Below are 16,271 nucleotides of genomic sequence, written 5' to 3' on the forward strand. Positions count from 1 at the left end.
TTTTTTTTTTGGGAGTTGACCTGTTTTTTATTTCTGGTTTCCCAAGATGACCTTCTTGGCATTTCTCAAGAGGGTTTTGGGTGCCAGAAGAGATTGCCTCTGGCCATTCCACTCTGAAAGCACCCAAGCTCATCTGGCCTTGAAGGCTAAGCAGAGATGGGCCTGTTTAGTACCTAGATGGGAGACCGCCTTTTTTTGTGGTTCCCCAAGGTGACCATCTTGGCATTTCTCAAGAGGGTATTCCCAGGCGGTCTCCCATCTAGGTACTAATCAGGCCCGTCCCTGCTTAGTATCAGATGCTTTCAGGGTGATGTTGCCATAGGCACTCACTTTTGGCACGCTCAACCCTCTTGACAAACACCAAGATGGTCACCTTGGGAAACAAGGGAAAAAAAGAAGTCAACTATGCCATATTAGCACCTAAAGAAATGAGATAGGCAGTCAAACTAAAAGATGCGTAAATTCCAGAAAATGTACCATCGTTTTCAGATGCTATAACATTTGCGCAAACCAATAAATATACGCTTATTAACATTACCAAAGACATGTGGCTGAATAAATTTTGACCTAAAAGTATGAATAACATTGAGTTTATTGGATTTTTCTTATAACAAAAAGCAGAAAATATAAATTTCTTTCAATATTTTAGATTTTTCCGTTTATATCGCAAAAAAAAATAAAAAATTGCAGAGGCAATCAAATACCTTCAAAATAAAGCTCTATTTGTGGGAAAAAAGGATGACCTACGTGACCCACACTGACCTACCCGACACACGCTGACCTACCCGACATACATACACTGACCTACTTTTTTACACTATTTTACACTGACCTACCTGACATACATACACTGACCTACGTGACCCACACTGACCTACATACACTGACCTACGTGACCCACACTGACCTACCCGACATACATACACTGACCTACCTGACCCACACTGCCGATGCGACCCAGATTTGGGAAAAAACACAACGATGTTTACTCCAATGGTTGCACCCTTTAAAACAGAGCACGTGTTCTGCTATGCGATTCTTTGAAGCAACGTACCAACGCTATTTAAAAAAATCTGACCTTTGAATGAACATCTACATCTATTTACAAGGAATTCTAAATACATAAATAAAACAGGGCATACCCTGTATGAGGTGGCTGTGCAGTGCAAGGGTGCTTTCCATGGCAGGCCATCTCATTGGAGAAAACAGTTTTGCCATTGCGACCCAGATTTGGGAGATACCGCAACGATGTTTACGCCAATGGTCACACCCTTTAAAACAGAGCACATATTCTGCTATGCAATTGTTTGAAGCAATGTATCGACGCTTTTTCAAAAATCAGGCCTTTGAAGTCACATCTACATATATTTACAAGTACTTGCAAATAAATAAACCATAACTGTGCAGTGCAAGGGTGATGGCCATGTCCGGCAATCTCATTGGCGAAAATGGTTTTGCCATCATGACCCTGATTTTGTAAATGATGTAAACGTTTACTCCAACGAATGCACCTTTAAAACAGAGCAAGTATTCTGCTATGTCACCATTTGAAGGAACACATTGATGCTATTTAACCACTTGCTTACTGGGCACTTAAAGAGGAAGTAAACCCTGATGAGTTTACTTCCGCTTTCATTCCCTGTAAAGGCAAAGCATAATGGACTACTATGCATCACATAGTAGTCCATTATGTGTCACTTACCTGACACAGGAGCCAGCAAAGTCACCGCTGTCCCCTGTAGTTCCAAGCGTCCATCTTCTTGGTGGGTCTCGCTGCTCCGGCACTGTGATTCGCTGGAGCAGCGATGTCGTCACTGCTGCACATGTGCACGGGAGCTGAGACTCTCGGCATTGCCATCATCGACGATACCCCGCTCAGTGCACCGCTGTCTACGGCGCATGCGCCGTAGATAGCGGTGCCCGTCTTCGGGCAAATATCTCCTAAACCGTATAGGTTTGGGAGATATTTCTTGGACCTACAGGTAAGCCTTAATCTAGGCTTACCTGTAGGTCAAAGTGGTTTGTAAGGGTTTACAACCACTTTAAAAACACTTCCTGCCCAGACCAATTTTCAGCTTTCGGTGCTCTCACACTTTGAATGACAATTACTCAGTCATGCAACACTGTACCCAAATTAATTTTTTGTCCTTTTTTTCCCACGAATAGAGCTTTCTTTTGGTGGTATTTGATCACCTCTGGGGTTTTTATTTTTTGCGCTATAAATGAAAAAAGACCGAAAATTTTGAAAAAAACGCATATTTCTTTGTTTCTGTGACAGAATTATACAAATTATTAATTTTTCTTCATAAATTTTGGCCACAATTTATACTGCTATATATCTTTGGTAAAAATAACCCAAATTAGTGGATATTATTTGGTCTTTGTGAAAGTTAGAGAGTCTACAAGCTGTGGTGCGAATCACACAAAATTGATCACATCTGATGTACTGGTGGCCTATCTCGCTTCTTGTGACCCGAACAGGTCAGGAAAGTACAAATACCCCCCAAATGACCCACACTCTGTCTGTGTGAGGAGGGAGAGCGGCGCTGAGAGATCTCATATGTTTACATATGAGATCATCTCCCATTAGACACGCCGATCGCGATGTAAACGGCCGCTGTGATTGGCAGTTTACAGCGATCTGTGTTTGCCTGTCCCCGGGGGACACGGCAAACACAGAACTTCCGATGCGCGTCCGCGGCGGCGCGCATTGCGGAAGTAAACAGGACGTCCAGGGATGGCCACCCGGAATGAAAGCGCCTGCTCTACGGCCGTCATTCGGCTATAGGGCGGGCGCGAAGAGGTTAAAAAATCTGGGATGCGATGCACATATATATTTTTACAAGTGCTTATAAATAAAAATAAAATATGGGATCCCATGGATGAGGTTGCTGCTTTCCACGTCAGGCAATCTCATTAAAAAAAAAAAAGTTTATTTTTCTTCAAATACCGCAACAATGTTTACTCCAATGGTCACTACATTTAAAACAGAGCACGTGTTCGCTATGCGATCGTTTGAAGGAACGCATCAACGCTATTGCAAAAAAAAAACATGGGTTGTGCTCAACCTTTATCTATAGCTAGAGATACGAGTAATTAGAAAAAAATAAATCATGGGATCACGTGTATGAGCTAGCTTTACAATGCAAGTGTGCTTTACAGGTCAGGCAATCTCATTGGAGAAACCGGTTCATGCCAAGATACACATTGATGGAGGATCAAAGATGTGTGATTTGATGGAAAATAAATGTCATACACATACAGTAGGATGAGTGTTTGTTGGGTGAAGGGGGCCAGAGCATAAAGAGGCTGTGAGGAAAAGGAGGGCCAGGAGTGTTGGGGCTATGATGTGAAGGAAGGTTCAAGGACAGCGATGTTGCAGGGGAAAGAGTGAAATTAAGGGGGGATCGTGACATCCAGGGTCTGGTACTTACCTGCGATCCCATACCTCAGTTGTGGCACAGAGAGTGTTCTGCGTGTCCAGCATGGCAATTACCAAAGAGCTTTAGGAACTTATGAGTAAACCGTACATTGGAAATACAATTCAATACAGGAGACATGAGGGTAGCCTGCTCATTAGAGCTTACAATCTCTAAAACAGATAAAATAAAAACAATTGATTTTTTTTTATAACTTAATTAAGATTTATTTATTTTTGTTGTTTTTCAGATCAGTGCTTAAGGAAGCTCACCACATGAATTTTAGAATCAAAATTACACAGAGGGAAGTAAATATTACAAGTAACACTACAAGCTCAGAATACATCAAGATGGAAGAAACGTCATGTTATAGATGGTGCAAAAAGTCATCTTTCTCCCCCTGCCCACCATGTCTCTCTTCTCTCCTCTCCCTCCCCACATAACTAGAGTATGTAAATACAATTAAACTCTGTATTAACAGGTGTGCTTCTCTCTTCTTGCCTTTCAGTGTCCTTTATAAAAAAAATAAAAAAAAATAAATGCAGGTTTATTTCCTTTTTAGTTTTTTTTTTGGATGGAGGCATGGGTCCCGTGACATTCAGCTTGGTATTCTTCAACCACGCTCATAGGATGCTCTTGCGGTTTGTTCTATTTCTCATTTTCTCACATGCAGATCCCTCTGTTTGTGTAATTACATCCCATCAAGTTGATTCCTTACAAAAGAAATAGAGAGTAAACAGGTGAATGCAAGTTCAAAGATGCCTTACCGATTTGTGAACATTAATTATTGGGAGTAACATCCCCTAGAGCAGACATGGCTAAATGATGGACCCAGTCACTGTCCTATTTGCATACTCACAGGGTGATCGTGCGGATGGGAATATGGTTGAAACAGCACCACATCACAAAATGAATTGCAACATTGATTTGCTTTTTTGGAACCCTATGGACTTTATAGGCACGAAAATACAGTGATATATCTTTAAGAAAAGATATGACTTTTATACTTACCATAAAATCCTTTTCTCTGCAGTTCACCACCTGACACAGCTGCTCTTAGACCACTGGGACATCCCCAAGCAGTGCCAAAATGAGGGGTGGCAAAACAGCATAAAAACTACACCCAGTAGTATAAAACCACAAAAAACGACATTGTGAGTGTGACCAAAACTTTTTTTACCCACCAAAAAGGCAGGATGCTCCTCAACTAAGGCACTACCACCAAACTGCACCAGAACTGCGGTAACAAATGCAACAGTGCATTACTTAAAAAGGTACTGCGTTTTTACCAAAAAACAAGGAAAAAAAACGTAAGTGCAATTGTACAGCCGCCTGCAAAACTTTGCGGCCAAAATGGGCATCGGCCCCATGCACCGACGTCGACCTTGTAGAATTTTGAAACTGTCGCTCAGGGGGTGACTTGGTCGCCTGTTCACAGACGCTTGATGTCGGAAGGCCAAAGTCGTTCCGATTGCCTTGTGGAGTGAGCCGTGACCAGAAAGGGGGGCACCTGCCTCTTCAAAGCATAGGCCTGTACTACAATCTGTCTGATCCCCCCCTGGAAATGGTGGCCGACGAGACCGCCGTGCTTTTTTTTTTTTTTTCAAACAGCCACCGAAAAACAAACAAGGAGTCTGACTTCTGAAAGGGAGGTGTAGCAGACAGACAAATACACCCTCAGAGCCTTAACCACGTCCAGGGCATGAAGAGCCACCTCCTTAGAATGTGTCGACTTAGAACACAGAGATGGTAAGACAATGTCTTCGTTGATGCTTTTCTGCCGAAACCACCTTCGGCAGAAAAGACTGTTGGACACAACATCACCTTATCCTTGTGGATCACCAGATATGGCGACTTGCAAGACCAGGCCGCCGGGTACAAAACCCTCCTGGCCGAAAGTAATGGCCGCTAGAAAGACCACTTTCTGGGAAAGAGTCAACAGAGGGATCTCTGATATTTTCAAATGGCGGTTTTTTCAAGCACCGATAATGCCAGGTTCAGATCCCACGGGGGTAACGGCCCACGCACGGAGGAACTACATTTTGGACAGCTTGAACAAAAAGTGCTCGCTGGAAAAAAAAAAAAAGACAGCCAACGCTGATATTTGTCCTTTAAATATGGTGCTTAAAGCCAATTTCTGAACTACTCATTGCTGTAGAAACAGGATCAATCCTGGATATAGGAAAAAAAAAAAAAAAAAAAAAAAAAAAAAAAAAGGGAGCGCGGACGCCATCCCTTCTCACACATGGAGATGTAGGCCTTCCAGGTACGATGACCTACCGAGAAGAAGCTTTCCGTGCTCTCGGCATAGTTGGAATCGCCGAGTCCCAAAGACCCCGGTTCCTCAACACCCGACTCTCAATAGCCATGCCGTTAAAACCAGCGATGGTAAAGCAGAACGGAGAATCGGAAATCGAGACAGAAGGTCCTCTCGTAACGGCAGTCGACACGGGGCGTCCGCCACCAGGTCTGAGTACCAGGGTCGCTGGGACCGATCTGGGGCAATCGGTATTAATGGGATCCCCTCTGTTACCACGTCTGCTCCGCTGAGCGGAGGCCGTTTCAACGGAGGAAAGGCATAGATCAGCTGGTGCATAGATCAGCTGGTACTGATCCCCCATGGCACCACCAGCGTGTCTGCCCAAGGATCTGTTGCCCTGGACACGAACCTCGGCACCTTCCCGTTGAGACGGGCGGCCAGAAGAGCCGCGTCTGGTGTGCCCCATCGCGGGCACAGTAGCCAGAACGCCTCCGGATGCAATGGCAATGCCCATTCTCCTGGGTCCAGCATCTGGCGACTTAGGTAGTCTGCCTGCCAGTTCTCCGCTCCCGGGATGTAAACGGCCGACGGGGGCAGGTACATGTCGCTCTGCCCACTGAAGGATGTGAGTGCAAGCGTCCTCCCGTGCAGCGGCCAAGCTTCTTGTTCCTCCTTGGCGACAGAATGTCACGGCAGTGGCAGGCATACGTCAGAGTGGAACCTGATCAAACGCCCCTCAAAGTCTTATCGACCACGTGGAGAGGCATAGCCTGATCGCTCTCGGCTCAAGCAGATTGATCGGCAACTTGGATCGCACCACCCACCGACCAGAGGCCCTGAGTCGACTGAACTCCCATTACCCTACCCCAGCCGGTTGGGCTGGGGGCCGTGGTGATCAGTGTCCATTTCAGAGGTAGGAACGACTTCACGGACCAAAGTGCCGGGGACCTCAGCAGGGAATCCCTGACCAGCTGGCTCACCTGAATCTGCCCATCCAGGGATAAAGGAGATTTGTCCCATTTTGTCAAAATCTCCTTCAGCAGGACTCTGGTGTGAAACTGGGCATAGGGTAATGCCTCAAGGAGGCCACCATGAGTCCCAGAACTCGCATGCAAAGCGTAGCGACGACCCCCTGTGCGGTTCCTCAACAGTTTTACCGCAGCTCTGAGAGTCTGCAGCAGCTTGTCTGAAGGGAGAAACGCTCTTGCTTCCATGGAGTCCAGCAGTAAGCCTAGCTACTCCAAACGCTGAGTCGGTACAATCACCAACTTCTTTAGGTTCAACAGCCAACAAAAAATTGCTGCAGGGTCTGCATGGTGATCGCCATATCCTCCTCCTAACTCTGAAGCAGAAGATGCTCTCGGAAGGAGATCGCCTAGGTATCCCCCGATCGCGATCCCACAGCGTTGCCAAAACAAGAGACAATACCTTGGGGGAGGGCAGAGGCAAAACCAAAAAGGCAGAGCCACAAACTGGTAGTGGGCTTCCTAGACTGCAAATCGCAGAAATCTCTGATGCCGAAGGCATATGGGTATGTGCAGGTACGCATTCTGGATGTCCAAGGCCACCAGGGAGTACCCTTGATGGAGTGCAGCGATTTCTCAGCGATTCCGTTCTGAACCTCTGTACTTTTGCAAAGTAATTGAGGGCTTTCAGGTCCAAAATTGGACGTTCCCCTTCCATTTTGCAGGTTCGAGTAGAACCCTTGGAAACATGCCAATTCCTGGAACGGGTAATATCACCCCACGACTAAGCAGGTCCCTTACCGCCCCCTTCAGGGCCTCCTGGCGAGCTGGGAGTACGGGTATGCTTCAGGGGAAGAATCTCTTTTGCGGCCAAGAGAGGAACTCTATCTTGTAGCCTGAGGAAATCAGATCGCAGACCCATTGGTCGGACAGCCGAGAGGCCAACCGGGCTGCAAACTCCCGAAGGCACCCCCCCCCCCCCCGTCTTGCGGACGGGAGAAAACCTTCATGAGGTAGCACTTTTGCTCGCAGGCTCGTGGTTCCACACACGCTTTGGTCCTTTAAAGGTCGTCCTGTCGGGGGACGCTTGGTCAAAGCCCTGGGTGGACGAAAAAGCCGTTTGTGAGCGGAGAATGAGGGCCCTTGCCAACGGCGTGGCTCCTTAGCCTTCCTAGCCTTCCTGGCCTGTGGGACTAGTGTACTCTTACCACCTCTGGCATTTTTAATAATGTCATGCAATGAGGCTTCAAAGAGACGGTTGCCAAGGAAGGGAAGATCCGTCGGGGCTTTTTTGGATGCCTGGTGAGCAGACCAGCATTTTAGGCAAATCGGGCGCCTCAGCACCACTGCTGATACTGAAGGCCTGGATAACAGAGGAAGGGTATCCAGGGCTGCATCACAAAATTGTACTTCGGGCCTCGCACTAGTTGGTCTGCTAGTTAGACAGGAGAAGCCTGTTGCTCTCCCAATTCGCGGCGCAAAAGTTTTGCCCACTCGGTTAGTGTCTGAGACACGAGTGTGGATGCCAGTACTGGTCGCCTAGTTGACCCCACATCCGTAAACAAGGAACGAGCCTCTGCCTCGGCCTTCCTGCCCATGGGGTCCTTAAAGGCAGGAGTCCCCTCTACTGGGATGGTGGTTACTTTGTACCGGGGGGGTCCACGACCAGAGGAGCCGACAGCTTTTTGAGAAAGGGGATAACGCACCACCATGTATTTGGGGTGCGAAAAGCTCAAATTGCGGTCGACACCGTTCCTTGTAAATGAACTTAAGTCACATACGGGAACAGCTTAAGTCAACGGGCTGGCTTACGGGACCCAAAAGGCAAAAGGGACCCCGCTATATCAGCAAAGGGATCTTCTGGCTCCCTCCCGATTCTTCACGCACAGCTGTGATAAGTGCTCGAAACAAGCGATTCTCGCGCACGGACCCGGACGGGGACTCATCCTCGCTGTCAGTTCGGTCCTGGTCAGCGTCATCTGAAATGACAGAGCGGGGGGGGGGGGGGGGTCACCGGCCTCAGCAGGGCCCGAGTCTGCATCAGAGCTCCCCTCCAGAGGACGGGGGCCGGTTTTTACAACCTTTACGCCCACGCACCGCCTCCATCTTGGCAACAAATAAATTGAGGACCGCCGACAAAGCATCCAGAGGCACTGCCTGCAGGTGAACCGGTTGCAATTGCCTGGATTTCGGGGTAAGAAACACCAGTTTCTGAAGCCATGCTGACCCAACCCCAGCGATGGCAAAACTTGGCACCCCAGATGTTTTGGAAATACATTTCCCACCATGCTCAGGCACTCTGCAGTGTGCATCATGGGAAATGTAGTTCCAAAACATCTGGGGTGCCAAGGTTCGCCATCACTGCCCTACCCTGTCTGCCACCTGTTGGGGACTTAGGAAAGCGATGGTCCCACCCTCCTAACTGCTGCTGGCTGAGGGGCTCTTCCGCACAGAACTCCCCACCCTGACTGGTTCTGCGCTGGCTGTCCAGCTAGTAGAGCCTGTGTCCTGTGCCAACTCCCAGATGCATAGGAGACCGCACAGCGCTGTGCAGAGCTGTTTTGAATGGCGCTGAAACTGACCAAAATCAAATGCCCGCCGAGCGTCCAGTATAAAAAGGACATAATCACAGGGAAAACGGCCGCCAAAACACATGAAAATGGTCAGAGAGCCTGCTGCTCCTTGCCTCACCAAAGATGGCCGCCGAGCACTGTATACCACGAGGGACAGCGAACTAAACAGGCAGATAAATGGTGGTGAAACAGCACTACAGCGATCAACAGACACAGCCTTCAGACACCTCAAGGAGAGATCCACACACAGCCAGGGCACAGCCAGCAAGCGCAATCCCTCCCCCAGGTGAGAGCCCCCCAGAGAGCCCCTGTATATGGCGCGCGCACACACAGAGATCCACCTCCCAGGGATTGCCCAACTGCTCAGCCCCACTGAGGCAGGGAGAGCTGTACTTACCCGGTTCTGAAGAGCTGGGAGACATTCCATCACAGACCCGCTCTCCAATCAGTGTGGGATGGCTGCTGGCCCGTCCCACTGAGACGCAGAAAGGAGTAGCCTGGTCACGTGTGTGCCCCGGAGCATTTGCGCTCACCAGCCACCTCTGGAGCTGAGGCATGTCGTGGCTCTGGTCTGCACACGCTCGCTGGCCAGGCTGGAGAGACAAGGATAAGAGTATCCAGCCTGTCACCCAGCCGATAGCAGATCACAGGATCTTTAATCTTAAGCAAAAAGCAAAGCTTCTGCAAAGAAAAAATCCATGGGCCCATGGCCCTGCGGGGTTACTAGGTCCTTCTTCACTAGGCAGAAAAACCCCCCAAAAAACTGAAGCTGCAAGGCAGGCTGTGGGGTCGTCCCCCTTGGGTAGAACTAGAAAGTTGTTGTTTTTATATGACATGTTATGCCTAGTCCTCTCCTGAAGGTGGCATAACGAGCTGTGTCAGACAGTGAACGTAAGAGAAATACAGTCTATATTTTAGTACTAATTAAGTAAAACATAATAGTGCTACTTAAAAGTCTCCGGATAGCCTAATGACCAAACTAAAGCATAAAGATCACTAAAACCACAAACGGACAGCCATCGTAAAACATAATTGACGTGCCAGTGAATTGCTAAAGGGCCTACCCGCATCCTAGCAAAAAAAATAAAATGAAAGATTTATTTTTTTTAAAAGCGGTTGCGACGCTTAACCGGCAAGGGAACGCCTTGGCCCGTGCCGGGTCAAAAAGAAGACGCTGTCAATTCAGATAACTGGTTGAGGTCAGAGCGGAGCACTTGAGGTCAAACTCCCTTGCTAAAGCCATGAAAAAAAACACATGGCGATTGCCACATTGTCCGGGTGTGCAGAATAAGACTATGCTTACAGGAAGAAGTTGGCCAGATAGCCTATCGCAGAAATCCCCTGCCGTCTCAGCCATGCCAAGATCAGAGCCGGCTACTTGGTGAGCAAACGGGGAGAGCGCAAGCCAAGTCAAAACGGGAGCACGACTAGGTAAAGATGCACGCTTCCAAATGCAAGAGCAACGATATGAATAGGTGAGTGAGCTCAGGTCAAAAGGCCAGATTCACAGATCAGAGTAGAAATGGGTGCGAGACCACCTTGTCCTGGGGGGGGGGGGGTTGGGCTTTCACAAACCATCAAAGTGTGCCAGGCCTGACACCAGCTTAAAACAAACGGAATGAGCAGCCTCAATCACCTAGGACAGTGATGAAGGACCTTGGCACCCCAAATGTTTTGGAAATATATTTCCAATGGGGCTCACGCACTCTTCTGTGTATCATCAATGAAAATGTAGTTCCAAAACATCTAGGGTGCCAAGTTTCAACATCGCTGACCTAAGATCTCCAAAAGGTAGCAACCTGGATCATTGACTGAGGTAAACAGAGGGGCTGCAACTACAGACCTACAGAGGCAGGTTGCTCTCCCACCCAAAGACCTGTTGGGGAAAAAACTGGGGCAGAGGTTCCCCTTCCAGGACAATGACCCTAAACATACAGTCAGAGCTACAATTGAATGTTTTAGATCAAAGCATATTTATATGATAGAATGTCCCAGTCAAAGTCCTAGACCTAAATCCAATTGCAAATCTGTGGCAAGACTAATAACTGCTGTTCAGATGCTCTCCATCGAATGTGACAGAGATTGGACTATTTTGCAGTTAAGAAATGGGCAAAAATTTCACTCTAGTTGTGTAAAGCTGGTAGAGACATACCCAAAAAAGACTTTCAGCTGTAATTGCAGTGAAAAGGCAGTTCTACAAAGTATTCTCAGGGAGGCCTAATACAAATGCACACCACATTTTTTCACATTTGCCAAGGTCAATAATTGACTTACTCATTATATGAAAATATGTAAATCCAACAGCATATGTCAAACTAGAGGACATGTTACGATTTTCTGCTGTAGATCTGAAATTATTTTGTATACAATAGGGTTTTTTTCCCTCAATTTTAATGTGTTTGTACCAATAAAATTCTTCGGTACATTTACTATAATTCAAAGTGTTTTGTCTACAAGTACCAAGTCATGTTTTGCTTTGGGATCAAATACTTATTTTACGCACTGAACTGCAGCTTAATTTATAGCATTTGTTTTATGAGTTTTCTGGATTTTTGGTTGATATTCTGTCTCTAGCACTTAAAATACACCCATGATAAAAATTATAGACCATTAATTTCTAAGTTGGCAAACTTACAAAATCTGCAGGGGATCCAATTGTTCTCTTTTCCCACTGTACATACACACTCACCGGCCACTATTAGGTACACCTTGCTAGTACCGGGTTGGACCCCCTTTTGCCTTCAGAACTGCCTTAATTCTTCATGGCATAAATTCAAGGTGTTGGAAACATTCCTCAGAGAATGTGGTCCATATTGACATATCATGCAGTTGCTGCAGACTTGTCAGCTGCAGATCCATGATGCGAATCCTCCATGCCACCACATCCCAAAGGTGCACTTTTGGATTGAGATCTGGTGACTGGAGGCCATTGGAATACAGTAAACCCAATGTCATGTTCAAGAAACCAGTTTGAGAGGATTTGAGCTGTGACATGGTGCATTATACTGCTGGAAGTAGCCGTCAGAAGATGGGTACACTGTAGTCGAAGGGGTGGACATGGTCCGCAACAATACTCAGGTAGGCCGTGGCATTTGACTGCTTGTCGACCAGCGCACGATCTAAGTCGGCACAATGGCACGGCTGGTCAAATGGGCGTACCTGTACGTCCCTTTTAAGACATGGCTTAGTGGGCGCCGGGTACTCTGAGGGTTCCCTGCATACTCTGTCCTCCGGTGGCCTGCAATCGTGACAGAGCGGCAGAACTGGGAGATGCCTAATGTAAACAAGACAAGACATTACCCTGTTCTGCCCAGCAATATGACAGGGAGCTACTGCTCCATCATGTTTAGTGAGCCCACCCCCCACAGTTAGAATCACTCCCTAGGACACACTTAACCCCTTGATCACCCGCTAGTGTTCAACCCCTTCCCTGCCAGTGTAATTTACACAGTAATCAGTGCATTTTTATATCACGGATGCTGTATAAATGTCACTGGTCCCAAAATAGTGTCAAAAGTGTCTGATGCGTCCGCCACAATGTCGCAGTCGCAATAAAAAAAAAAAAAAAAGTCATAAATCTATTTTGTAAAAAACGCTATAACTTGAGCAAACCAATCAATATACGCTTATTGCAATATTTTTTACCAAAAATATGTACAATACATATCTGCCTAAACTGAGAAAGAAATTTGTTTTTATATTTTTTGGGGACATTATAGCAAAATAAAAAATATTTGCTTAGCTTTATTTTTCCTTTAAAACAGTCGCTTTTTTGTTTATAGCGTAAAAAAAAAAAAAAAAATTGCAGAGGTGATCAAATACCAAAAGAAAGCGATTTGTGAGGAAAACATTGTTTGGGTGCAACGTCGCACAACCACGCAATTCGCAATTAAAGCGACGTAGTGCCGTATCGCAAAAAGTTCTCTGGTCAGGAAGGGGATAAATTCTTCAGAGGCTGAAGTGGTTAAACAATGCTCAATTGATACCAAGTGTACAAAGAAAATACCCCCACACCATTACACTACCAGCCTGAACCACTGATACAAGGCTTGCATTGTATGTAAAGAGGTAAATGGCACAGCCAGAACAGCCAACAGTAAAAAGGACTGTGCACGGTCAGATCATAAACCCGATGAAGTGCTAAAGTGCATAATCCTTCATAAATGTGCAAACTGACAAAGTGGTGCAGGTGCTAATATATAACGTAAAACCCATATTAACTTGATGTAGAGCAATATCCGAATATTGCCATTAGAATTTGTTGAACCTGATAAGTGCAAAATGCTAACCGAAAGTCCAGATATACACCACAATAATTAGATGTTGCACTAATTAAAAATGTGAAGTATGGCAGGATAAAAAATATCAAAAATCAAATATATTGCCCTTTGGCATTCCAATGTAACTGGTGCAAATGTCCTTATAAATGATTTTCCAATGTGACTTGTGGATAGAATAGAATAGATCACATCTTATATCAAAAATAGTGAACACTCATGCTCCCCTTTTGGTTCCACACTCAAATAGCTACACCCCTGCAGGGGAAAAAGCGCATGTATTTAGATCTGTCTTTGATCCTGATGTCCAATGGAATAGCCTCCTTCACGACGTATTAAATAGTGGGAGATCCACATATGAACGAATAGGAAAAGCAAACACTCAGTGTAAATCCAAAAAGGGAATTTATTGTAATCAAATCTAAAATTGGGCACTTAGGACCTGCCAGGAGCAAATCAAAACAAAGTAGTCCATAGGTCTGGGACAGCGTGCGTTCCACAGACCGGGTATAAATAAACCGGAAGTGACATGATTGCGCATCAATCTCCACCTTGCTTGTTTCATCAGACGTCGTTTTATATGATTATGCCAAATCTTGACCCTACTATCTGAATGTCGCAGCTGAAATAAAGACTCAGACCAGGCAACATTTTTCCAATCTTCTATTGTTCAACTTTTGTGAGGCTGTGTGAATTGTAGCCTATATTTCCTGCTCTTAGCTGACAGGAGTGTGGTCTACTGCTGCTGTAGCACATCTGCTTCAAGGTTTAATGTGTTGTGAGTGGAGATGGCATTCTGCATACCTTGGTTGTAAAGAATGTTAATTTGCGTTACTGTTGCCTTTATCATCTCAAACCTGCCCATTCTTCTGACAAAACTACTTTCCATCCACACAACTGCCGCTCACTGGATATTCTCTTTCTGACACATTCCCTAACCAATAGCGATCCGCGCTATAGCCGAATGACGGCTACAGCGCGGACCTGCTTTGCCGGGACGATGTCTATTGACGTTGTCCCGTGCACGAGCAGCCTGCACGCCCCCTGAGGGGCGCACGCGGCGCGCTCTGATCAGCGAGTCAATAAGACTCGCCTGATCACGGATCGGAGCAAGGGGTCGATCCCGACCCCTTACCACGTGATCAGCTGTCAGCCAATGACAGCTGATCATGTGACACAAAGCCGGTAAATCGGCTATTTTTACTCCTCACGCTGACAGCACGAGGAAAAAAAAAAAGCCGATCACCGGCGGCCGTGAGAGGGACTTCAGTCACGGCCAGCTCATCAGTGCCCACCTGCCCCCTGCCTATGCCACCCATCAGTGCCCACAGTGCCACCCATCAGTGCCCACAATCTGCCTCAACAGTGCTGCACCTCAGTGCCACATATCCGTGCCACCCATCCGTACCATCTTATCTGTGCCCACCACTGCCGCCTCATCAGCGCATTTCAATGAAGGAGAAAAATGGCCTGTTTGCAAAATTTTATAACTATTAAACAGGATTTTTTTTTTGCATCTTTTTTTGTTTGTTTAGCAAAAAATAAACTCCCAGCTGTAATTAAATACCACCAAAAGAAAGCTCTATTTGTGGGGAAAAAAAATGATAAAAATTTCATTTGGGTACAGTGTTATATGGCCGCGCAATTGTCATTCAAAGTGCATCAGCGCTGAAAACGGAAAATTGGTCTGGAGGGGGGTTTAAGTGCCCAGTAAGCAAGTGGTTAAAGATGGTTGTGCTTGAAGATCCCAGTTTTTGAAATACTCAGACCAGCTCATCTGGCACCAACAACCATGCCATGTTCAAAGTCACTTTCTTCCCCATTCCGCTGCTCTGTTTGAGCTTCAGAAAGTAATTTTCCCTACATCTAGATGCTTAAATGAAGTTGCTGCCATGTGATTGGCCGATTAGCAATTTGTGTTGCTAAGCAATTGAACAGGTGTACTTAATAAAGTGGCCAGTGAGTATGCAATTTTTTATATTACTTTCAGTGTTCCAAAGTATACATTAACCCCTTATAGTAGCGATTATCAGCTGTTTTTGTATTATAAAAAGGCTATTCTTTTAAATCTCTAACTGCTTGCTACCCAACCACTGTCAAATGACAGCGGTGCAGCTCTTGTTCTATACAGCATCATAGTACGGCGGCCCAGAACAGCCACTCTCGCACAGCCACGTTATGTTGCTAGGTCACGGCGCAACTCCGATCTGTGTAAAGAGCTGTGGCTCTTTAACCATGTGATTGGCTGCGTCCAATCACAGCCTTAATCTAAACCATGTAAACACGAACACAGAGTAAAAAAACCTTTCCAAAATTTTTGGGGTTTTTATTGTACATAATAAACCCGGTAGTGAAGACCACCAAAAGAAAGTTCTATTTGTGTGAAGAAAAGTTTGTTTGGGTACAGTGTAGCATGGCCGCGCAATTGTCAAAGTGCGACAGCACTGAAAGCTGAAAAAAAAAATTGGCTTTCTGTACTCACAGTAAAATGCTTTTCTCTGAAGTTCATTGACAACTTTAATTCTTGACCTTTGGGTTATCAAACCACTTCAGGAGAGGACTTAGAACATGTAACATGTGTAAAAACAGCAAGACTGCTCAGCACCGCCCAGGAGGCGGTCCCTGTGGCTACAACTCCCTCACCCCGCTTCCTGCGGTTCAGTACGTCAAAAAGCAGTACAAATAGGAGGGGTCGGTGCTGTGTCTGTCTGAACTTCAGAGAAAAAGGTTTTTACGGTGAGTACAAAAATCCCATTTTCTCTTTCGTTGATTGACGG

At 46.1% G+C, this 16,271-nt stretch overlaps 1 long non-coding RNA gene across 1 annotated transcript in view; it reads right to left on the minus strand.

Annotated features, from left to right (window-relative positions):
- Positions 1–3,620: 3,620 nt before the first annotated feature.
- LOC143958286 (uncharacterized) overlaps positions 3,621–16,271 on the minus strand; it is a 303,168-nt gene continuing 290,517 nt past the window's right edge. Inside the window, exon 3 of the long non-coding RNA XR_013270120.1 lies at positions 3,621–4,132. This is a non-coding gene — a long non-coding RNA (uncharacterized LOC143958286). The remainder of the gene's footprint in view (positions 4,133–16,271) is intronic.

This window comes from Lithobates pipiens, unplaced genomic scaffold, assembly GCF_037356315.1.
Source record: "Lithobates pipiens isolate NorthernLeopardFrog02 unplaced genomic scaffold, aLitPip1_a1.2 Scaffold_61, whole genome shotgun sequence".
NCBI classification, from domain to species: Eukaryota; Metazoa; Chordata; class Amphibia; order Anura; family Ranidae; genus Lithobates; species Lithobates pipiens.